The sequence below is a fragment of the Lissotriton vulgaris genome, chromosome 10, assembly GCF_964263255.1.
Source record: "Lissotriton vulgaris chromosome 10, aLisVul1.2, whole genome shotgun sequence".
Classification (NCBI taxonomy): Eukaryota; Metazoa; Chordata; class Amphibia; order Caudata; family Salamandridae; genus Lissotriton; species Lissotriton vulgaris.
This window is the reverse complement of record NC_141698.1, coordinates 591,329,921-591,354,180: the sequence shown is the minus strand read 5'-3', so window position 1 is coordinate 591,354,180 and position 24,260 is coordinate 591,329,921. Positions and strand designations below refer to the sequence as shown.

The 24,260-nt window shown below is 43.2% G+C and overlaps 1 protein-coding gene across 1 annotated transcript in view; it reads left to right on the top strand.

Moving 5' to 3' along the window:
* XYLT1 (xylosyltransferase 1) overlaps positions 1 to 24,260 on the top strand; it is a 661,442-nt gene that overhangs the window by 235,185 nt on the left and 401,997 nt on the right. The window lies entirely within an intron of this gene.

Genomic DNA, 24,260 nt, shown 5'->3' with positions numbered 1-24,260 from the left:
CACGGCCTATGCAGGTAAAAGCGGTGGGGTGGTGGGGCCGAGTGGGTGGGAGGGGGGGATTTCTAGGACGATGACAAGGGAAAATTGAAGAAATAATTAATTGTCCCTCGTCATCCTCCGTCAAAATCCTATCCCCCCAACCCACCCCAACCGGCCCTACTGCTCTTACCTGCTTGGGCCGCTGCTGAAACCCGTCTTTTCATTTTATGGATTATGTTTATGTTATAGATTGTAATTGAAAAGAGTGTGTGTGTGTTTGTAAAAGTGTGAGAGGATAAATTGTGTTATGCATGTGTAACTTGCATATGCTTACATGTCCTTCGGTGTGTGTCTATGCATATTGGTTGATGCTCTCCTTTTACTTTTCTGTTTGTGTAGCGTGCATTCATGTATGTAATTACTCCTGGGGAGCTGCAACAGTTGTTGCTTCCAGGAACAGATATAATATTGTTATTATTGAACAGGCATTCCAGGATTTTGTGGCCTGGGATGGCAAATAATTGGTGAAAAAGGCAAAGTAAGTCAGTCTTAAACCCCCAAATTTCTGTATTTGTGTGGTAGAAAGAACATGTGCTTGTCACAAAAATATGGCTTGATCTTTGGTGTGTCACTAACGGAGTCTCTGACAAGTCACTTTCTGTGACCTAGGGGAGTGTCCCGCAGCACCGCGCCTCGGAATTGGAGGGTGTCTGATGCCAGAGAATGCATATCTAAATTCGAAAACTTGCACAGCCACTGTTGAAAATATGCACAGGGAAGGAGGGAGAGAATGGAGTGGTGGGTACAGAGGAGACTCAGGAGCGGGAAGGCAGTGTGGGTGAGAGGAGGGCCACGCAGTGGCATTAGGAAGCTTGAGGCGGCCCACCTGCAAAGGACATAGAGGCCCCCCCTCCGTACTCACTCTGGAGCTCTTAGAGTATTGTGCTGATGAGGACCACTGGAGCTCGGGGGCCACCCGCACTGTGGGGCTTTAGGAGCCTTTGTTACGTCACTGAGGCCACGATGAGTGTCCTGGTATTGTTTGGGGAAGGGTGTTAACCATGGGGAGAGGAGGCATTGGAGGGTGTGATGTGAGGATATGGCGTTACCTCCAGATGTGGAGGCAGGTTTGGGGGTCACAAATGAGGGAGACACGTTATGAGGTGAAGTTGCCTTTATTACCAAGAGCACCGGGGCAGTACTGGCTCTCACTGCATGTAGGATTACAATGCCCGGAGTTGGCCCACCCAGCGCTCCTAGTGTCTCTCGTCACGTGATGACGGAACACTAGAGCACAACACTACATATCACCCCCCTTTAACACAACTACAAAGAATGCAACTTATAGGGTAGTAACTAGGATAGTTCAGTTTGAAGTGGTTAGGTCCTCATGTCGAACTCTCAATACTTTTTGGGCAGTACCAAGGTTCTGCCTGCACGGGTCTGTCTCGGCAGGGTGCCTACCCTCGTGTTTCTACCGCCACTATGTGGGGTGGCATTGGTTGGTTCCTGTGGTTGATTCTGGTGACGTTGTCACTTGCTTCTTGCTCTACCTGTCTTGCCTGCGGCTCCGGGTCCCTTGGATTTTCCTGTGTCCTGGTGGTGTCCGCCTCTTCTGTGTTGATGTCTTCAGAGCGACTACCAGGTGTCTCTGTGTCTCTGTTATTTTCCTCGTCCTCCAGGTTCCCGTAATAACTCTCTTCCGGTAGGGTCTCTTCTATCTTCGCCCACCTCATCACCTTGTTGCATCTGGACATTGTGTCTAGAGACCATACCTTCCCATCACTCAATAGGGCTGACCTGGTGTCCGTTTCTTTGACCTGCAGTGGTGTCCTGTACTTGCTGTCACCTTTTCTCCTCATCTGCACAAGCTTCACTCTGACCCATTCCCCTTTCTCCAGTCTTGCCTCTTTGACATTGTACCTCTTGTTCTAGTTGTCTGTGTAGATCTTTTGCTCTTTTTCCAAGTTGCTGAGCACTACCGCCGGAGACCATTTGCTTTGTACTGTGCGTTGTTTCCACGCCACATTGTCTCTGGTGAATGGGTCCCGGCCCCTCAATATTTTGAATGGGCTGTACCCTGTCTTCGTGGGAGTGATTCTGTAGGCCCATAACGTGCACTTGAGTTCCTTCTCCCAATTCTTCCCTGCATTGATGGCCGCTTGGATTGACTCCATGATGACCCTGTTAAATCTTTCGGCCAGGCCATTCCCCGCTGGATGATATTTTGGGGTGTGTTTCATCTGTATTCCATTCCATCCCATGAATGCGTTCCATTTCTCAAACGTGAATTGGGGTCCATTGTCACAAGTTATGACCCGTGGGATCCCTTCTCTCAAGAATGTGGATGTAAGGAAGGACAGTACTGCTTCGGTGTCCAGGGTCTCACATATCTCAATTTCTGACCACTTGGAGTACCGGTCGACGAGCACGATGGCGTACTTTGGTACACTGTTGGCATACAATTCGGGACCCAATATGTCCACTGACAATTCTTCCCATGGGTTAGTGGGACTGGAAAACTTCCCTAACGGGGGTCGCATCGTGGCCTGCATTTTGTCTGCATTGCAGCATTATTTATATTCTCTGTCATGCCTCTCCACTTGGCTGTCCAGTGCCGGCCACCAGTACTCTTCTTTGGCTCTCTGTTTTGTTTTCTCTATTCCAAAGTGTCCTTCATGCAAAATGGGGAGTAACCGGTTTACCAGTCGTCCTGGGGGCACCACTTTGTCACCTCTGAGTATGAACGTTTCATTGTCTCCTACTGACAGTTCTTCCCGGACCTCATAGAATTTCCTCTGTTCAGTGTTCAAGTGTTTCTTTTCCGGCCACCACATGATTATGAACTGTTTGATTGTTGTGAGGCTAGTGTCCTCTTCCTATGCCATCTTCCACTCTTGTGCACTTATGGCCGCTTCTTCGTCCTCCATGAATCCAATGGTGTAATCATCTTCTTCCGTTGTCACCGGTGCTTTCTCCATTGCTGCTGCCCTGCTGAGGAAATCAGCTACTTTGTTCTTAGAGCCTGGAATGTATTGGACGTCGTACACATAATCCAATAACCGCAAGATCATCTTTGCTATGCGAGGCGTGGCCGTCGCGTGTCCACTTGACGTGAGTACCTTCACTAACGGCTTGTGATCCGTCCGGAGTAGGAATCTGGAGCCCCACAGGAATTGGCGGAATCTCTCCATCGCCCAAATTGCTGCTAGCATCTCCTTCTCCATCACACTGAATTTTTCTTCATTTGGGGCCAATACCGGGACGTGAAGCTGACTGTTGACATTTCACCTTCAGTGGATTTTTGCATCAGGACTGCTCCCAGCCCTCTGTAACTCGCGTCCGTGGTGAGAATAGACAACGCCCGCTGGTCAAAAACGTGTAGGAGCACTGCTACGCATAAGCTCTCTTTAATTTGCTCGAATTCTTCCTGTGTCGTCAACGACCAAGTGAAGGCAGTCTTCTCCTTCAGTAACTGACGCAAGTTGTGTGTTTTGGTGGCAAAATGAGGTACAAACTTGCTGTAGAATTCTGCCATTCCCAGGAAGGACCAAACATCATCCTTACTCTTGGGGGTTGGTGTGTCCTTTATGGCACTTGCATTTGCCTGCTTTGGTGCGATGCCTTTGCCGCTAATTTCATGTCCGAGGTACGTGACCGATGCACTCCGAAGTTGCACTTGTCCCATTCTGCGGTGAGGCCGCTTTGCCTTAGTATGCGTAGCACTGTGGAAAGCTTGGTGACATGGTCTGCTTTGGTCCTGCCCATCACTAGGATGTCATCTTGGAAGTACTGCACTTCTTCTGTGTGTCTGAACAGTTGATGCATTAGTTTTTGGAAGACCGCTGCGGCGGACGCTAGGTCGAATGGCATCCGCCGGAACTGTTAGCATCCAAACGGTGTAATGAACGAGGTTAGTTTCTTGCAGGTGGGGTGCAGCGCGATCTGATGATAGGTCGAAGTGAGGTCTATAGTGGAAAATCATTTGATGCCCTTCGTAAGGGCTAGCATCTCCTTGATCCTGGGCAATGGGAATTTGTCTACTATGATGTTTATGTTGAGCTCCCGCAAGTCGATGCAGAGGCGTACCTTGCCGTTGAATTTCCTGGCTACGACCAAGGGTGCCAGCCATTCTGTGCCCTCGATCGGCTCAATAATTCAATTGTCTTCCAAGCGTTGTAACTCTTGCTGTACTGCTTGCCTGCTTTGAAACGGAATGTTCCGCACTTTGTGGCTCCTTCCCTGAGGCAGATCTTGTGAGTGAAGTTCGTCAGTTTTTCGATGGTGCCTCCGAATACTGTTGGGAATTCCGCTTTCCATTTGTCCGCCTTGTATGCTTGTGCTGGGGTCGTCATCAGGACTTGCGTTGTTACACCTGGATTCTTTCATCATCATCAAAGTCCTTTATTCGTTTTCAAAATCAGAAAATCATAAAAGTTCATCAATACAAGTGTAACTATATAGATAAAAGACATCAGAATAATAAGAAAGAAAGTGTGCTAAAACAGTGTATAATACTATAAAAAATCCAACAGAATTCATGACCACAGTCATGTTTTCTCAAATTCAGAATAAATTCATTTAAAACAATTTTAAAAGGCGGGATAGAATTTAGCTGAGATTTGCTCTATGCCTAATGCAAAATTTAAGAAAACAGGCAATCTTTTTTATGTTTAGCTCCTCTTCCAAAAATTGAAGGGCTAAAAAAGCATGGCGAAAAGTGCGTAAGCCCATCTGTTTTAGAATTGGAATTATCCATGTTTTCCTAGGCTCAGTATAAAATATACAAAACAAAACAATGTGTATCATAGACTGGGAGGAGACATCGTCACAAGGACACACCAAGAGACTCTTAGACCAGTCGTTAACGTGATGAAATGATACCATTCTATGGAAAATATTGAGCCTAAAACGAGTCAACAACAGTCTCTCAAAGTTGCTCATCTTAAATGTCAGGTACGGCTGTATACCAAATGAGGTCTGGATAGTTAAAATATGCTGCACTGAGCTTTTTGCGACCTGTGTGGTTAATCTGAGATCTTCCAGGTGGGACATACAGATCTTTTTTAAGGAGCTTCTTGATATTTCAGAAATGGTCAATAGGAATAGATTGTATTTCTCCAGACCCTGGATTCAGTTGAATGCTGAGTTCTCCCTGGTCCACCCATCCTAGGACCGAAGGCCCTTTCTCTGCTACGTAGGGCTTCCCATCCGCCGTGCGGCCTTTGAATTCAAATTATAGGGGGCAGTACCCCACCATGGGGATGGGCTCCCCCGTGAAGGTAACTGGGTGGATGTCCAGAGCCAGGATGTGTGTGCCTGTGATTTTCGCAAAGTCTCTGTCCCAGATGCTGCATTGTATGATGGTGTATGGGGGCTCGAGTCGGCCACCATTGCTACTTGCACTCCCCCTATCAAAGTTTACACAATGGTTTGCGCGTGCGTGAACAGTCTATGCCTAAGACTTGGTCGTTTATGCACAGTACACTTTTCGTCGTCGTCTTCACCCCCTCCTTGCTCAGTCTCTGAGTCCTTGGTCACATATTTGATCGACGTTTTCTTGGGTTCGCATCTGCAGACCTTCTTGAAGTGTCCCATGACACCGCAGTACATGCATTTTGCCCTGAAGGCCGGGCAACGTTTGTCGTTGGATGCGTGTACTTGACTGCTACATCTGTAGCACGAGTACTTTTCCTCCCCTTAAGGGTTCCGGTTCATAGGTGTCTTGAGTGCATACTTTTTGGGCTGCCTTAAGCTTCCTGTGAATGGCTGCTTGCTCTCTTGAGGGGTGGTGTCAGATACTTTGCCTACCACGGCTTTGCTGGCACTTTCCTTTTTTGGGAGCTTCAGCACACCGTTTTGAGAGTTCCGCTTTTTTTTACCATGGCCTCTATCTCCTTGAGGGGGGCTTCTCCACTGACCCATAACTTCTCCTGTATGGATGTATTCACCGTGTGCATGATGATTTGATCCCTGATGAAGTCATCATGGAGAGCTCCAAACTTGCAGGTGAACGCTAGTCTTTTCAACGCCGTCACGCAGTCGTCCACTGATTCCCCCGCGTTCTGTTTCCGTTGAAAGAAGTTGAAGTGGTCGATTGGAATGCACACCACTGGTTGATATTGGCTGTCCAGGTCTTCAATGGCATGTTGAAACACATCGTCGTCATCCTCCGCCCTAGTCTTCTTTACCAAGTTCATGTACACCCTGATGCCTTCCGGACCTAAGTTGTGCAGTAGGATCTTCTTTTTCCGCTTGCTCGGAAAGACTTCTTCCCCTTCATCTTCTAGCGCTGACAAATAGTTCAGGAAATATTCTTTCCAGTCTTCCCATTTCATGGCTGGCTCCTCCGGTTTTTGTAGGAAGGGGAGAGGGTTGTTAGGGAGAAGGTTTGGGCACACATGGTGGCCTGCCGTCTGGGTGGGGCGTCGTCTGCTCTGTGCGGAGTTCTCCCTGGCGCGCTGTGGTCCTGCAGACCCACTGCGTCTACCTGGGCCCAAGGTCTTTAAGTCCGTTGCCTTGAGCTTGGTGTGCCAGGGTCGGTTGTCCGCCCCTTTGCTCAACGTGCCTTCCTCCGCTGGTCTGTGGGTGCTGGGCGTGGCTGCTCCTGGGCACCACCAACCCTAATGTGGCCTGCCTGGCTTCCTGGCCGGTGCGTAGGGGGCCCGACGGTGCCTACTGGCGGCTTTACTCCCCCGTAGCGGGCTGGTCCACTCTTACCTTATCCTTCCCTGTGTTGCCCCGTGGTGCTGGGTTTCTCTCACACTTTCATTGCAGCCTATGCTCTCATCCGTATAGGAGACCCGGGTATGTGTGGGCTGGGTGGTGGTTGTGGGTACTCTCCTCATTCCTTGGGCTGGCAGCTGGGTGTGCTCCCTGTCCCTGGTGGTGCGCTCCCTCAGCTCCTGCTCCTAGGGCTGGGGTCTGCAGTGCAGCTGTAGTGGGACTCTGTGGACAGGGCCTTGTGGTAGAGCTCTCCCTGTTAGTGGGGAAGGGTCGCTGTATCTAGTGCTCAGCATCCTCTACGCCTTCAGCGCCTCAACAAGGATGTAATTTGGCACATACTGCGTCCTTCTCCTTGTGCACAGGTTGTGGGGGAGGGGCGCCGCTACTCACTGTTATGCCGCGCACTCTGGCATCGGAGTGCGGCCGGGTCTGGACACAGTGTGTGGCTGGTGTTGTGCACCTCCTCTCCCAGGCCGTGATGCGCTCAGCACAGTGCATCAGCTCTCACATCTCCCCTGCCGCGCTCTCGTTAATTTCTACACCACCGCGTGTGTGCGGCTGCCGGGTGGTGGTCTGGCCGTGGCGTGTCTCCCTCCCCCAGCCTCGTCGCCAATTTGTGGAGGCAGGTTTGGGGGTCACAAACGAGGGAGACACGTTATGAGGTGAAGTTTCCTTCATTAACGAGTGCGCCGGGTCAGCACTGGCTCTCACTGCATGTAGGGTTACAATGCCCGGAGTTGACCCGCCCAGTGCTCCTAGTGTCTCTCGTCACGTGATGATGGAACACTAGAGCGCAACACTACACCAGATCTGCCGAATTTGGAGGTGGGGAGCCAGGTTTGAGTGCCAGGGTCAGTTCAATATCCTTTGATTCTGGGCAAATCACTTAATTTCACCAGTCCCTAAAAAAAAGTTACCTTGTGTAATTGGAACTCGTGTAAAGCACTCCAATATGTTTCGAGTTCACGCTATATAAAGCTGCAAACAAAATAAAGTGTCAAGCGTCAGCAGATTATTGGCTCAGAGCAAAGCCAATAAATGGAGGACTGTGTCACAACAACCACCCACAATTAAGAGCAGTGGCTAAATTATGCTACACCATGCTACAGTAATGATTATTAACATCAGATCACCACGAGCATTAACATTATAAGGCACAGAAATATTTTACAATTTTTTTTTCCTTTCAGAGATTATAGCAGTTTTGGTCCCAGGCTAGCTTTTGATATATGTTTGAAATGCAAAACGAACAAAAAGTCAAAAGTCTGATTAGATATTATTATTCTGGGGGTTACTTACTAAAGTTTTGCATTGGAACGTATGTGGTGCAAAATGATGCAACTCACTTACTACCATTGGAAAAGCCGGTGGGCACAGCGTGAAATCGCACACTGCTGTGCAATCGCCTGTGCAACTGGTAGCAAATCGCCTCCTCTGTTTTTATCATACAAGGTGATATGGTCACCTTTTTCAAGCCAAACAAAATTGAAAATGAGACACTTTGAAGTGTAACATCGTTCAACTGTCCTGTCTTTTTAATCAGAGCCACTTTACATTCTTGGCCTGTATTTATAAATTTGTTTTTCTTTAAGAGTTTGCAAAGCGCAAACATGACCCTTTCGGGTATCCGAGCACAGTATAGCAAAAAATGTGTAGCCGCAAAGAGTATACAAATATGAATAAAACAGGATACTTAGTTTTAGACAAAGCATCCCAACCGTAAGATCCAGGTTTGGTATTGGTCGCAGAAACAATGACGTGTCAGCATAGAAAATAACAATGGGGTTTTGCTTTTAACATTGTGAGTATGAATATCAGAATTCAGTATTTCAAAGGCTGCTGGATGAAAATCCAGAACTGTCTGAAGGAGGTATTCATAGCATATTGCCACGTTGTACCTAGAATGTCAGTGTGCTCTTCTTTTAAACCATGTGCTCCTCCTAATCATTTTTAGGTTGAGCCTACTAGACAGCGTTGTCCTGTGTTGACTCGATTGGGTGCCCTTGTTGTGTTTCATTACTAGACAGCGCATGCGCATTCCTTTTGTGAAACATAATGTGGGCTCATCCAGAGCATACAGGGCCTTGGAGCCTGTGCATTGCTTACACTGGATGGCTTTCCTGGCACACTCATTTGCCTTCTTTTTGTTTGAGTCCAGCTTGCCTTCCTTGTGTTTGTCCATAGAGCATTGCCTGTTTGTGATCTCTCTTGTTTGGCTGACTTCTATGGTTTCACTGCTTGCTTTTCAAGCATTACATCTTTCTTTTCGGTTAAGTACTTCACAAGAGTGCATGTGCTTTTAAGCTGTCTCCGTTGTGTTATTCTCTTTCTCCCTATGCTCTGTGATGCTCTCTGTCATCGATGCCCTTCTTCCCATACCCCTCTATCTTGCCCTCACCTTAGTGTACTTCCCACATTGCTTTTTCATCCCTGTTCTTCTCCCCGCCTGTTCCCTGTTCCCCTGTCACCAGTTTCTCTCGCCCAATGCTTCTCCTCCCCACCCTCTGAGTTACTTTCTTCCACATGCTTATCCTTTTCTTTTGTGTGTTACTTCTCCTACCCACCCCTCTACTCCCACTGTCCCAGCTTGCCTGAGTATTACTCCCTTGCCGGATCCATGTTGTTTTATTGAACGTTGCTCCTCCACCCGGCACCTGCCCCCCCCTATGTTGCTTCCTCCTCTGCCCCTATATTGCCTTTGCCCCTGTGTTGCTTCCACCACCTGTTATGGTTCTGCACAGGTAAGAGCAGTGGGGCGGCGGGGGTAACGCAGGGTGGCTGTGATGTCGACAGATGACAGGATAGGTAAAATCAAATAAAAAAGAATTATAAAACCACTTACCTATACCCTGCGCTCGTAGCAGCACCGAGTCGGCTCAGTGATGCTGCGAGTGCCAGGTAAATGGTTTTATTGATATTTTAATTTAATTTTATCTATCCCGTCTTCTATCAACTCCCCCCAACCCGCCTCGCCCAACCCCACCATGCCCCTCCGGTCTTACCTTTGCCAGCCGTACCGTCTTCTGCAGCTCCCTTTGTCGTTTTCTCTGTACCCATTAGAAAAAAATGCTTTTGCTCTTTTTTTTCTTTTTAGTTACCAATCCAATTGGTGATTAAACAGCAAAAAAAGTGCTTGCATCATTTTGTAGGGGCTCACATGAGTAAACGATGCAGGTGGATGTGTCCAAAGCACTTATTTTATTGTTTACCTATGCTGCGCAGCATCAGAGGTGCTGTGCAACCACTAAAAACCACCGGCAAAGCCAATGGGTCTCAAAGGTGGGGCCTATTTGCTTTGAAAATGCTTCTTTTATTTGCTGTACAAAATGCATCTGAAATCCTACTTTGCCCATGGGGCGCCTGCTTTTTTGTGTTTTAAGTCACGTTACCCTATACTTTGTACATTAGAGGAATTTTTCACTGCTGCTGCCTAGATTTTGTTTTGGGGTTCGTGATGCATTTAATGCATGTAATACATTTTCTCTTTATTTATTGGGGAAAATTGTATTCTACTTTTCTGCATTTAACAGGGCTGCCTCTTGTGCTGTGCCCTGTGCTTTTTGCCAGCCCCGAGCTTCTGTTACGACATGTATTTGCAGGATACTAAGCAGGTATAACCTGTTGCTTCATGATGTAACTAACAGAACACCACCACTTGGTGAGGCTAAATACTGTGTTTTTCCTTTTCATTACCCATGTTTCCTTAATTATGAGCTTCTGTGGGTCGTAAATCAAAGAGAGGCCCGCCATTTTTTTGTCCCCCAGACCTTCAACAATGTCTGGCATGCAAGGCCAGATAATCATAGCCCCCTGCTGTCTCTGCTGGAGTTGTTCTCTTTGTGACTGAAGTTTACTAGTGCTGAGTTTTGCTTATTAAGGACGCCTGCACAGCCAATGCTTGTGCTGAGCATTTTCGGTGTGAAGTTTACCTTGCTACTTCATTCTGAGTGTGAGGTAAACTTGCTTTTTAGCTGCTCATGCTGTACTTACGAGTTGAACAAAGCTGGAACTTTAGGTGTTGTTGGGTCTGGTTAAGAATAACTGTAAAAAAAATTATTTTCCCATGTTTCTAGTATTCTTGGGCTGGGAACATGCGCATGTTCTGGAGCATTTCAATGGTCTTGAAATTGTCCTGTAAAATGCTCAATCTGGTCCCTTGTCATTTCTGAAAGGACAATTGAAATTGCACCAATCACAAAGGATGTGCTCACAACTTGGCACATTTGGGATAGAGATGTACACACCGCACCACAATAACATTATATTTTACAGTATCCACATTTGGCGGAGGCAGCAGCACATAGGTTAATTGATATTATTTTGTAGTATGTCACTTGTACTATTGCAGTACTACTAAACAAAGTACAAAATACAGTTTGTTAATAGACTAACCTTCTCACTCCACATGTGCATCTGTGTGTGCATACATACATGTATATGTAACTATATGAGAGTGAATTCACACATATATATATATATATATATATATATATATATATATATATATATATATATATATATATATATATATATATATATATATACATACATATATATATATGTGTATGTATATATATATATATTTATGTGTGTGTATATATTAACTTACTATTGTATTTTCTCATTCACGTACTTATTTTAAGTAATGGGCTTTTCAGTTACAGCAACAATTATGCTATCTTGGAAACAAGCAGAAATTGAAAAAATAAGCTATTTATATTGCAGCTAAATAGGAAACCATATGGAAAACACAACCTGCGTAAACACATGCTGCCTCCTCTCCATCTGCTCTTTTTGGCACTCTATCTGTCCATTCAAGCCAGCACGCTTTCCCCTAGGCCTTGCACTTTAATCCACAGACTTTACCAAAATCAACCCCAGCCTGCCTTGAATGTATACACTGGAAATTACCTAGATTTCATTAATTTTGAAAATGTTTTGTCCAAGCACATACAAACTAAAAAGTGTATTTTTGTTATTTTCTTGATACTTATTAAAATGTCTTCATCACTACATGTCTCTGATTGTGTCAGTGTTCTGCTGAGTTAGTCACGTCACTCTAGCAGTAGTCTCACAAAATATTTATATAATGCAGATTTAATAACAGCAGAAGAACATGAAAAATGATATCAATGTGGAAGTCCGGATAAAATTGCATTGAAATTTATGAAAAATGCGTTCTTTTTAGTGCATTTTGGATGCTTTTTAAATATTTAACTTGCCCTAAAATCATCCCTATTTTAAAATGATTTTCACAGGTATCTCAGAACTGAATCTCAACGCATCTTGCTCAGATTTCCCCACTCACTTTAGAATGTAGGTGGAAGCAAAGCCATGTGCAATTCAAGTGATAACTTCTGGGCGAAGCAGTTTTAGTTTTAACTGACTTATGATTACCAACTGTTTCATGTTAAACTTAAACAAACATTCCTGTTTGTTTGTACACTACCCTGAATTGTGTTCATGCAGACAGACTGTAGCCATGATGTTACTTTGTAGCTTGTAAGAAGACCTAGGAAGTTGTGCACCGTGCTAACATCTGGTGTAAAAAGCTGGTCATGAATTCTAACTTGGGCAAGTCTACCTAAGCCTTGTGCTTCTGTGTTAGTTAACTGCAGTACCGATAACCCATTTGAAACAACTAAAACTGTGGCGTGAAGAACCGGAGGAAACATGCCATTGTCTTTATCATCCATTGCAAGGAGAATAATATGCTAGTTCACTTAGGGCCAGGTGTATGAACCGCCAATTAGCGAGTCTCAAATTGAGTCTCATTCCCGACTCGCAAATTGGGATGCACAACAGTGTCTGCAGCAATGTTTGAGATTTCCAATGAGGTCGAAAATTGCATGCCTTATGCATATTAATGAAGCTGTCAAAATTTCCGACCCTATTGGGAATGGCTGGCACTCTCACGGATGGTGGCCTGCTGGGGTCAGCAGATCTCCATGTCTGGGACAGCTTTTAAATAAAGCAGCTAAAAAAATGCAGCCAGTTTTCCTTAAACCAAAAATGGGATGCATGGAAAAAATAAAAATGAAACTTTTCCGTTTCATTTTTTAAGGACAGGCAGTGGTCCCTGCATGCATTTCACAAATGGGAAGGGGTCCCCTAGGGATCCCTTCCTGTTTGCAACTGCTTTACCACCCTTCTCAAAAGGGTGGTAAACTGTGAATTAACATTCTTGCATAGCTTGAGGAGTCACTATTAGAAAGGGACGCCCTTAGAATGCTCCTTCCTAATAGCAAGTTGCTAATCCTATTTTGCGAGTCTCCAATTGATTTGCGACTTGCAGATTAAGATTAGTACATGGGCCACTGTTTTTTTGCTGGCGAGATCGGGTCTAAAACCCATTTGCGCCAGTAAAAAACGTTTGTACATCTGGACCTAGGACTCTTGTGCTTTCCTTCACGATGCTTGACCTTCCATAAAGAATTAATGATGATTGAATAGAAAACGTTCTAAACCTAATATTTGTATTTTCTCTAAGTGTTGACTACTGAAACTCTTCATGTCTTCATGTTTTCTGAGGAAAAATGCTATTGCTCAAAATGAACACAAGAAAACAATGGATGACCGGTTTCAATTACTGATAGGAAGCTTGGCTGTCACAAGCTAGGTGTTCCGAAAGTGACCCTTATTGAAAACTTTCCATTTAATGCCCTGACCAACATTTTAAGTTTGCTTAGTTTTATTTGTGCATGTTAGCTATAGGTTTCTTTGTATTTTAACTATAATAAAAACCTGTGTTCAATTAAACAGTGAGAGCTTTTATTTTGGGGAAGTAGGGATTTGCACAAACATGTCAGAAACGGTGCACTAAAAGATAAAAGAGACATATAATATCATAGAAAAAAAGGTAATTTTAAAAGGAAAAAGAAAGAAATCTGATTTTCACATGCTACACCTTCTCTTGAACTTTTTAAAAATAATTCTAAAATGTATCCAGGGAGGAGAAACTAACATCTGCATGTTCGGCAAAACTTGCTATCCTGGCGCCATGATGACTGCTGAATTTACACGCCATCCAGGTGACTGAGGTCACCATGGAGGTATGAGGCCGTACAGTTGAGCACTGTATGCACCTCGTGTCACAAAGGGATTTCTGACAGTGGTAATTTTTTGCGCCACTTGGGATTGCTTTTCATCAATTAAAGGGACATTACTAGGGCAGGTCAACGCAAGCATCCACAGGTGTGGTGAAAAAGCCCTATCTGTTAAAAAAGCCAGACCTTTGTGTCAAAAATGAATGCCTACTTGAACATCAAGGCAAAAAGTGTAAATTTCTTCAAAAAATGACACATTGCAGTCTTTCAATTCATGAGAACCTTCTGATGCTGTCTTCTTATAGAAATGTTTGTTGACCGGGAATGCCTTCAGTACAACTCCTACGCTAGGCAGTGCACATTACCCTGTGCAACCTGGTGAGAGGCTGTGGGTCGGTCAGTGCTTCCAACGTATGTGCTTGTGCAAATGCTGGGAGCAGGCCAAACTTTATAGGTATAGTGCCGCACTGTGTTTTCTCCCTTGTGCAACGCTGCGAATTTGGATGAAGCATTAGTAAATCTTGGTCCAAGTTCCATTAGCCTTTGGTCACATTGATGGATGGTTTAGGACAAGTCATGGTCCCCTTCCACATGCACATCTGTGATTCTTTCCTTTTTTTTTTCTTTATTTATTGAATTTTTTCCCTTTTATCCGGTGGTGGTGGGAGACAGATTAAACCATCAAAACATAAATCATACATAATACATACATAAAAAGTTATAGAAACATAACAAAAGAAAAAAAGAAAAGATAACCATAATTAATTTGCCACCCATTTTTCAAATGGTGCCCAGTTCTTAGAGGCAGTTAAGCGTCTTTTCATTCCTCTGAAAGCCTGAACAGAAGTCTCAAGTTTGTACCAGGCCAGCATCCTGGCCTTCCAATGACAAAAGGTAGGAGGTTCCGGATTTATCCAGAGTGATGTAACACACAGTCTGACCATAGCCATGGCAATAAAAAGAAAAGCTTGCAAATATCTTGTTTTTTCCGGGGCCGTAGAATATTCATAGCCAGTGATTACCATTTCCGCTGAGATTTTAACTGAGGTTTGAGTAATCTGTGTGAGAAAGGTTTCAATTTGGTTGATGAAGAGAGATAACTCCGGACATTTGTAGAACATATGACCGGAATCCGCGGAAGGAAATTTGCATCTTGCACAGAACGACCCTTTGCCCCCACTAACAACCCCCCATCTGACAAGTTTTGCGGGTGTATAATAAAGATTGAACATAGCCATATTACTTTGTGAACGAAGAGTACCTGAAACCAAGACAGACCTAGCTAATACCAATGAAAATTTTAAATCCACAGAAGGTACTCCAAATTTAATCGCCCTAACATAACATTTTTCTACAACAACCTGAGATCATAAACCTCACATCAGCAAACTCAAACTGTAGAAAGCATTTGGTTTTTCACGTTCAGACAGGATTATTACACTTGTTCAGACTTCCCTGACCCATCACACTGTGAGCACTGAGTACTAAAAGCCTGTGTTAATCTGTCCTTCAGATGAAAGCTGCATTTTGATATTGGGGCCGCGCAGTGGCAGGGATCTGACTGCGGCAGCTCCTCTGGCAACTGCTTGAAGTGTGTGTGCTGCAGCTTCAGGTCTCGCAGGCATACATTATACTGCATGACTAAGCAGTGATTGCATCCCGTGAAATCTATGATCAACAGCGGCTTTCATATGCTCTGCTGAGGGACAGAGAGCGGCAATTTCTTTCAAAAGTATAAGACATTTTCTATTTACTTTTAGGACTTGAGGCTAGTGCTTTTTTAAAAAATGTTATGTTTTCGTAAACTACACTATTAATTTAGCTTTTCAGCATAAGGGAATCATGAAACTCCTGACATGAGCAAAATGGAGTCACATAATTACAAGCTTAGACAAAATCCACTCTTGTCAGAGCATTAGAACCACATGAGCATTTAGGTGCCTTCCTTTCCGCTTCATTTTGTCTCACTTTTAGGATTTTCAACAGCATCCTGATGGATCACTAAAGCCCCAGATATTTCTCAAGCCCCAAAAAAAAGAACCAAAACCCAATAGCCTGTTTTTTAAGCCCTGAGTATTTTGTTAATGCAGTAGTTTGATAATCCTTTGATAATACCCTTCCTGGGTTCCATTTTGGCAATGCGGGGCTTCTAATGATGCGTGTCACGATGATGATCAGTGGGCCACCTATGGAAAGACATATCCTTTGCTTGGTCTCGTCTGTAACACCCCTGCCTGTCTTCTCTATGACATGATGCATGAACCAGAGACCCCAGTGGACAAAATGGCACATATCCCAGAATTAGCTTGAAGGATTGTGAAACTAAATTTAAAGGAGGCAGTATTTTGAAAAAAAAAACTCAGGCTGAAGTTTGTATTCTTTTATTATTCAAGAGTTGGCATTAAGTACTTAATTTTATCTGTATACTTTTCTCCTTCCATTTATTTCAACTGCACATTCACATTTCCTGCTCTAACTAAGTGATGAAGATACTGTAAAGCGGGCCATGTTTCTGTCCCAGTTCCACCACTGACCGCCGAGTCCTGATCTTATACATATATCCAGATTCGAAGGAGGTTGTTATGTGTTGAGAAAAATATAGCGGCTGAAGTTTGTTAGTTTTTCATTAGTTGACATGCAGTAATCATTATTATTCTAAAAGGAAACTATCTCCTCAGACTTATTTAATTAACACTTGTTTATTTCTTAAACTGATCATTTACATAATATGATAATCATGTGCCTCATGTTGCAATAGAAGGCCCAAGTGCAAAGCTAATAAGGTCCAAGAAAGTGGAATAGGGAGCTCCTGTGTAAAAATGACTTGTGCTCATTGATATGCATAGTAAATTCAGAAATACGTTTTGCCTATTCTTTCTAGCGAGTAGCTGTACACCGATTAAAGACTAATATTGTGATAATCTATGGCCCTTATTTAGAGTTTAGCAGGGCGGAGCAATGGCCTAAATTGCCAGAGCATCTGCTCTGTTACACCTCTAGTTTTCCAACCTAATCTAGAGTGAGGGGAGTCACTGTGTTTTCTTCGGCAGGCTCACCATTAAAACCTCTGACCTGTCTCCCCGTCCTCCTAAGGGCTGCCAGATAACAGTAGAGATTGGCCCATCCTGTTTAGGACACTACATCCACCGCCTACTTTGGCTCTCTGGGTCATCAGTAGAGGCATGTCAGAAACAATGGAAAACAAATAATACCCAATAAACAAAAAGAACTCCCTGTATGCCAAAGCCAATGTTATGTTTTTCTGAAAGAATACCTAAATATGCTCAGTGAGCCTGGAGGCCATGTCAGACCTGACTGGCTGTCATACTGTCCACTAGGGTCTAAATGACTTCCTGTGTCTACGTGTCTCGGCAATTAGATGTTTAGACCTGATCTTCTCAACCTTGTTGTACCACTGGTCTGTGAAAGCACTGCTGGTAAATCGCTGGTTTATGAAACCATTCGTCCCTAACATCTCTTATTGGGTTTGAGATCTTTTAGCCCCCAATTTTACTGTAGAAAAATAAATAAATGATTTATATATATTCACTGAAAAAAACAAAGGTGACAGGGACGTTACAAGTTGTAATTTGGAATACCACTCCATCAGCTAGTCTAAATATTGCATTCTAAATTATCAATATCGATGTGTTAAATATGCATTGGTAATTGGTGAGCTGAATTCCACTTAATCTAAACTGGTAGCAAGCATGAACAATACATTTACAAAGTCTGCATTTAAAAAATAAATCCTTTCAAACTCTGAGGAGCCATCTATTTGTTTTTTTCAGGAGGATAATAGGCTTGCAGCTATATTTTCTGCGTTAGCTGCCTTGACCTAGGTTTCTTTTACAGGAAGAGGTACAATGGTTTGACTGAATGAAAAGATGCCTTGCTAAAGTAAAGCTCATTTGTTCGAAAAGGGAATGCAAAAAAATATTTTTTCAGGAAGATCCGTGCTGAAAAGGTGTTCCCCCTGCCTTTTATGGTACAAAGATGCCACTCAACCAACATCTTTGGATGAAATGTGCTTCTCCACAATGGCTTAGTTTTTTTTTTTTCATTTGACTCTCTTAATTTCCTTGGGTGGTACAGTGAGGTTTCTCCATTGACGTCTCAGATACAAAGCAGCTGTGAACTTGTGTAAGTGGTACCTGACATTTTACTTCCAAGGGATTGATTCAAAAGTTAGCTATGTACTCTCCTTTTTAGTAGAATCTACAGCAATTGCAAATCTGGCAAAGTTTCTTGAGCGTCAGCTGACAATTGTTTAAATTAAAAGCTTTTAGTTAAAGTTGAAACCAGTAATCCATTATTACTGTGTTCCCAGACTCCCATTTGATCCAACGTTTACGCAGAGCTACAATTCCATTTGAGTTATTATAAGTGACAGCACACTCTTCTTGTCTTTCATATTGATAGGTAGCCCTGAGAAGCTTTTGCAGCTGCAAAACCAAGGCCCACATTGACTAAAACGTCATGCGTTACCTAACAGCAAGTAAAGTTGCTGCACTCAGGTGCAGTCTGTACAGATCCGAGCGGGGAAGGGATTGGGTAGATCGACATACGACGGGATAGGGAAAATAAAATAAATAAATAAAACTACTCACCTTGCACTCACCACATTGCTGATTCGGTGATGTGGCCAGTGCAAAGTAAGTTGTTTATTTTCCATATCCCTTGTCGATTTCCCCACTGCCCTGCCACCCCTGCTCCTACCTGTACCGGCCGTACCTGGCTGCACTGTGTTGCGTGATCAGATTAGAGCAGAACAGAGCAATAGCTACTAAGAGGTGGCACTGTTCTTCTCTCCCCCTGCTCGGGTGCACTTTGGCAGCCATACACCAAAGCAGATAAGCTGTTTTGGTAAGCAAAAGTAGTTTTTGTATTGAAAGAAGTCCATTCCAGGACAAAACTATGGGGCCCATTAGGATGACGGGCCTGCCCGCCATAAGGGCGGGGGCCCCGTGGGGGGTATTCAGATGTGCCTGCCACAGTGGCGGGTGCCTCCTGCATATTTAACATTGTGGCGGGCGGTGCTCTCAGCACCGCCCGCCACAATGCTAAAAATGCATGTTGTGCATGTGCATGCACAACGTGGCAGGTACCGCACGGTGCCTGCCATGTTGTGAATGCACATGTAGGGGGGTACCATAGGTACCCCCCATGTGCCTCCCCCACCCCCCCATAATCCTGGGGGCATGCAACAAGCCCCCAAACTGAAAGACCGCATGCCTTTCCTTGGCGGCAACGCTGACACGGAAAGGCATCCTCCCGTCTGCATCCTAATATGGATGGCGGTGTCTAGCAGACCGCCACCATATAAACCCTTTTCTGCCTCGGTCGCAAGGTGCCGGGGTTGAAAAGCGGTGGACGGTGTTTCCGTCCGCCGCGGTCCCCCGCTATAGTAATATGGCGGGGGGGAAATGGGTGGCGGGCGGGCAAAAATGTTGGGCGGATCGCCACCGCCCACATGGCGGTGGCGATCTGCCCGACATCCTAATGGGCCCCTATGTTTTGAGGCGTATCACTTTTGTATGTGAACTGCAGAATGCAGCTCATATGCAAAGAGAGGAAAATGTGTAGAAATTAAACTATTTCTTCTCGTTATGCAAGCCGCAATGAGGTGCAGGATTATGGAGCAAATCCATGTCTACAATACTATGTAGATAATGATTTGCATCAAAACCCATGAGTAGTTGTATGTGAATGTCAATGCACCACCCATAGAATGCCCCCTTGACACAAAGTGACGCCAGGCATCTCCTTGCACATCTTGCATTATTTTTAATTATAGTCCAACGCAAAGCGTGATTTGCGTTGGATTGTAAATATTACCACTACATTTTGTGTCGGGTTTGCATTAAAAAAGTAATACAAACCTGAAGCAAGATTTTGTAAATTTACGCTCTAATTTTTTGGGGATCTAGCCACTCCATTTTTCCCTGTACCCAAGAAAGGTTCTTCATAGCTCTTGCACGTCTATTTAAAGTCGAAACTCTCCTTAACTGGATGTTTTGCTATTTCTTTGATTCACAATAATCCCTGCTTCCTCATCCCATTATTCCATCATCCCTTTAATTCCTGGGTAACCAATTCAGGCCATAAATACTGGCAATGTTCTGAAATAATATGCCCTAGGAAGACCATTAAGAGGTGGAGTATGGAATTCATGCAGTCTGTGAATAAATTGCAAAATACTAGTCTTGTAATCTCAAATCGTACCTTGCTATGCGCAGTGGTTGTATCAAATGGGAGTCTGGTCACACAGTAAGAATGGTTTACAGATTTCAATTTTTCCTAAAAGCTTTTTTATTTAAACACTCATCAGCTGACGCTCAAGAAACGTTGCCAGATTTGCAATTGCTGCACATTTTGCCAAAAAAGAGAGTACAAAGCTAGCTTTTGAATCATTCCCTTGGAAGTAAAATGTCAGACACCATATACAAACTTCACAGCTGCTTTGTTTCAGAGATGGCAATGGAGAAACCTCACTGTATAGTGGCAATGTTTCTGAAATAATATACCCCAGGAAGAACGTTAAGAGATGGAGTACGGAATTCATGTAGTCTGTGAATAAATTGCAGTTTACCAGCCCTGTAATCTCAAATATTCCCTGTTTGGGATGCATTGATGTTTGTTAATTGTCTCCCATTTGTGCCAGTGGCATAATGAAACATGAGGGCACGCCCTGCAAGGTCCATGGAGGCCCCCCTCCGGAGTCAACCAGGAGCCTTCAGGCCAGGTACTGTGCTGAGAGGGGCCGCTTGGGGTGCACCCCCACACCAAGGGGGGTTGCGGGGGCCTTTGTTACGCCGCTGTTTTGTGTTGAGCCTCTGTGGCTGCTACAAATACAGGATAAACAGAATAAAATAATATATTAGAACCATTATGTATAGGCCTAACAGTGATCTATTTCTAAATTAAAGAGCTGAAGTTTGCAAATGTGACCCTTTATCTATTGATATAATAATACGTTTAATCGGTGCTGCCGGTATTAATATTGCTAGAGAAAACATATTCTCTTTACCTTAAACAATATGCATTAAATATGGCTTGGAGAAGAGCTAGGGTAAATTTTGTGAAAACTCTCACACTGTGGTTTTAGGGGTGCTAAAACTCACAATTTCACTTTTCATGGAAGAGGTGTGGTGAAGCGGCCAGGGTGCCTGACTCCGGACCACGGGGTTCACGGTTCGATACTTGGCGCCAGCGGCAGGCTTGCCCAGCACCATGTGACTCTGGCCAATAGCTTGCTCAATCTTCCCGACCGCCCCCAGTGCCAGGACACCTCTCCGGAGGTAGCAGTGCAATTTACAAATGCTGGTATTTCATTTCATCAACAGTTAATTAAACAATGGACAGTGGTACAGTCCAGCAGTTACATTTGAAGGTGTAATTATCAAAACAGACTACCATTCTCAGAGACTAATTAGATGCTTGGAAGGAAAGCAGGCTGAGACTATGCCTGTCATGGAATGAAATCTGTATCATGTCATTTCAGCAAAATAAGGAAAGTATTTCACAGATATGCAAATGCATTTTGACCTGAGGCTGTCTTACCACATACATACAGCATCCCAGATAAGCATCCTTAAACAGCTGAAGTTTAATAGGAGGCCATGAAATAATGTTATATAAATATCAAGAGCCCATTCTGATACCATCACAGATATTTTTGCAGAATGGTGTCGTGGAGGTCCCCCATATTGTCTCTACAGTAGAAATGTGGGATAGCCTCATTTGACCTGTTCAGGTATTACTGACACTCTGAGTTTAAATATAGATAATTTCCACACCAGGTTGATCAGTTAAGGCCGAAAGTCTATATGATGATTTAGTCCAATCCAGTCTTTTGATTCACGCATTGGAATTATTGTACCCGATTCACAAAGGTATTTTCAGCCATGAACATACATATACACCCAAAAGAACCTCCATGCTGGGGCGTAGGACTGCATCCATAGTTTTCACTTTTCTATTTAATTTGGCCCCCAGGGGTCCGATTCAAAGGAGCATTTATGAGCATGGGTAGTAGTCCTACAGTAGTTCTCTTTGAATACTCTTAATTGACTTTGTAAATTAGCCCAGTAATCTGTATTATTAAAAGTGCAAGGACACAGCCCCTTTCTATTTGTGCTAATTATATCTGAAGATTCCCTGAATATTCCCAGTTTTCGTAATTTGGGGGCAATTCACAAAGACATGCAACAGTATGTAAAAAAGTACTACAAGAATACTAATTTATGTACTCAAAACAAATATGTCCCTTGATCTTTTATTAACACCAATTTTCGTCTGATGTTCACATAAGTCAGGAGCAATTGCAAATATGATACACATCACTTAAACATAAACATGCAGTACTGGAGAAAGGCATACCATGTGGGTGTTTTTATTTCATTGCAAAACAGTGAATATTATTTGCATATCTGTGCTAGAGAAGATACATTAAACATGCCAGGCCATAAAATCAAAAGTGTTTTTATTCAAATGAGGCAAGAGGAATATTTTTAGAAGAGAGAAAAAGCTGCTTTGATTTTCATTGAGCATTTTTGGAGCATAATATGCAGCGCATTCAAACGATTGAAATAATAATGCTGTGGGATGGTTTAGTGGATGCAGATGTCTTTCTTTATTTACTTTACATCAGCATTTGCACCTCTGAGGAAATTCTAATTGCAGCAAACTAATGAGTTTCCAGCCTAGCAATCATTACCCATGTGTGAAATATTATTTTTGATAAACCTTCATTTTTTAAGCTTTTTCTGCGTTTTTGGGAAACCAGTGGGATTTTGAAAGAAAGAAATTAGCATTTAATATGGGCGGGAAATCCTCCAGAGGGCTTTCTGGGAATAATGAAAGAAGAGAGCGTTATACTTTGAAAACATTTGCTAGATGAGACTTATGTTAATCTTTCGTAAGATTTGCATTCTGAAGTTTGATTACATTACATAGTTAGCCAACTGTGAGTTGCTCGTGCTCCATAAATATGTGAAGCAAATTGTGACAAATTGTTGCAAATATTTAAATGTTGTACCAATGTATAGCACAGTAATATTCCACCTGACCATTGTTGCATATAAAGAGAGATTCAGATTCAGAAAATGCTTAATTCGATTTTAGAAAAATGATAAAATCATAAAAGGAACAGTTAAAAAGACAAATTCATACAGAATAAAAACAGCAGTCAAAAAGACAGATTCATACAGAATAAACATTAAAAAAATATACCATGTATTAGCAGTGCATAATTTCATTTATTTTGTTTGTTTGTTTTTTTCTTTGTTTTTTATTTTAAAAGAAGCTACCATGTTACACATTTCCATTGTTGCATATAAAGAGACAAAGTAGTAGTCCTCAGATGTAAGTCCCATAAGCCCCTGACATTGGAGGCCTGGTCACACTCCATCACTACATGGGCTTGAGCTCAAAATGTGACCCTGCACAGAGACGATAACCTAGGACTTTGTCAATACCCCATCTCAGCTAACTGGGACACTATTTTAACCGTGCTCCATACTTCTCTGCAACACAGCGATATCGAATACAACGAAGCCACTGTGCACATGAGGCAAGGTTTCCGTCCATTCAATACAGGCCTGCCACCTTCAATTGTCTTGAGGGGTCATGTAAAATTATGCCAGAGGGATCATATAATATTGTAGATTACTGGTGTGGGACTGTTTTTTGTTTGTAGCAGTGAATTTTCTTCCTTGTTTTTCCCTCCCTCCACGTTAAGTTTCGACAAACTCAAGAACATTAGAAATATCTGTTTATTGCTTGAAACATATGCTATCACATTCTGGCCTGCAGTATCGCTGCTACACTGCGTACATGTCTCGATATCACTAAGCAGTCACGTTGATGTGTAGGTCCATACATCTCTCCCCAGCTCATGTGTACGTCTTCATGTCTGGTTCTGTTTTGAACAGCAGTTATATCAATTGATTTAAAAGCGCAAAGTGTAAACTTTTGTAATCTTTTGTTTGTTTATCATGTATACACTGCATTTTTGTATGCAAAACTCAATAAACCGATTAAACAAAAAAAGTAGAAGTGCTCAGAAAGGTACTGCGTGAACCTGCATACAAAAGTGAAAAATACCTTAGATAGATTCACCTTGCAATCATTGCATGCCCAAGAATTGTTTTGAAATGGCTCATGTTTCTGACATTTGTATACAGCACTGTCTATCTTTGTTACTGCTAGTTAATGCATTCATTAGCTCTCACCTGACTACTTTGTTTTCCTCTGGTACATATGTTTGATCACTATCATTCCACTAAATACACCATCTAGCTAATAAAGTTCTTCCCAATTGAAATAGCGTAGGAGAGTATCTTATGCCAATTGACTTCTGTAAATCCTGTGCTGAGAATCCGGTACCTATACTTTTAGCTGTGATAGGTGATATCTAAAATGAGAGATATAGCAGAACTTTGTCCGTGAATATTCATATAGTCATATTTTTTAAGAAGGATAAACCACCGATAGGGAGGGAACCAT